This window comes from Alosa sapidissima, chromosome 17, assembly GCF_018492685.1.
Source record: "Alosa sapidissima isolate fAloSap1 chromosome 17, fAloSap1.pri, whole genome shotgun sequence".
In the NCBI taxonomy this organism is placed as follows: Eukaryota; Metazoa; Chordata; class Actinopteri; order Clupeiformes; family Clupeidae; genus Alosa; species Alosa sapidissima.
In genome coordinates this window covers 19,471,770-19,472,895 of record NC_055973.1, presented here as the reverse complement: position 1 = coordinate 19,472,895, position 1,126 = coordinate 19,471,770, and the positions used below count along the sequence as shown (strand labels likewise).

The 1,126-nt window shown below is 41.5% G+C and overlaps 1 protein-coding gene across 2 annotated transcripts in view; it reads right to left on the bottom strand.

Moving 5' to 3' along the window:
• Window positions 1-1,017: 1,017 nt before the first annotated feature.
• Window positions 1,018-1,126, bottom strand: part of sik2b (salt-inducible kinase 2b) — a 46,077-nt gene continuing 45,968 nt past the window's right edge. For both annotated transcript variants that reach the window (XM_042068667.1, XM_042068668.1), the window contains exon 15: window positions 1,018-1,126. This exon is cut by the window's right edge. The gene's annotated coding sequence lies outside the window, so the exon portion shown is untranslated.

Genomic DNA, 1,126 nt, shown 5'->3' with positions numbered 1-1,126 from the left:
TTTATACTGCACCACCTGTCTATATCACATTGCAGTTTTCTGCTTTTATGCATTATTTATAACGGTTCCTAGCACAAACACATTATAATAGCTCCTATTCTATTTTCTATTTCTATTTTATTTGGATCCCCATTAGCTGATGCAGAAAACATCAGCTACTCTTCCTGGGGTCCACACACACAACATATAACAAGCAACCTATTGACAGACACATAACTGGACCAGCACTACTAAGACACAAACATAGCAGCTCCTAAAGTACTCCTTATTACAGGTCCTACAGTACTGACAGACGCATTATAACGGCTCCTGCAGTACTGACAGAGGCATTATAACAGGTCCTACAACACAGACACATTACAACAGCTACTCTCGACAGACATATTATAACTGGACCAACACTTCTGAACGACAGACATAACAGCTCTTACAGTACTGACACACAGACACTACAACAGCTCTTACAGTACTGAGAGATGCATTATAACAGCTTCTATAGTTCTGAGAGACTAATTTGAATAGCTCCTGCAGTACAGACAGACATCATAACAGCTTCTACAGTACTGACAGATATATAACGGGCCCCTGCAATAGACAGAGACAATGGTCGTTCAGTACCGACACAAGCTTCTACAGTACTGACACAGAGACATTATAATTGCACCAGAGGTACTGAAAGACAGCATATTATGAATGCTCCTGCAGTTCTGACACCCATTCTAGCGGTTCCTTGTGCCTTTACTGAGCAGCAGGAAACTGGGTCATCTTCTGCTCTGCGCACAGAAGGATAAAAAAAAATGTCAGCTCATGCTTTTAGCCATATGGTAAGTGGGTTAACACTAATCCCGCCTTCTTAAGATCTGCAGGCAAGAAATGTCATTACGACCATAGCACACTTTCAGACAGCATGGTGGGAAATGTGGGAATCAGGGAAAGAGCACATCTAAAATGAGTCTTCTGATGTCCCAGTAAGAAAACAACACACATACAACCACAGTCAGTCAGACAGACACAGCATTGATCAATAAATCTTTTCAGTTTTTAATCTCTACAGCAAGTTAGCTTATGTGTGGTCAACGTGGGGAGGGTAAATGTAAAGGTGGATGTCGAACTGAATGGTGTTTGC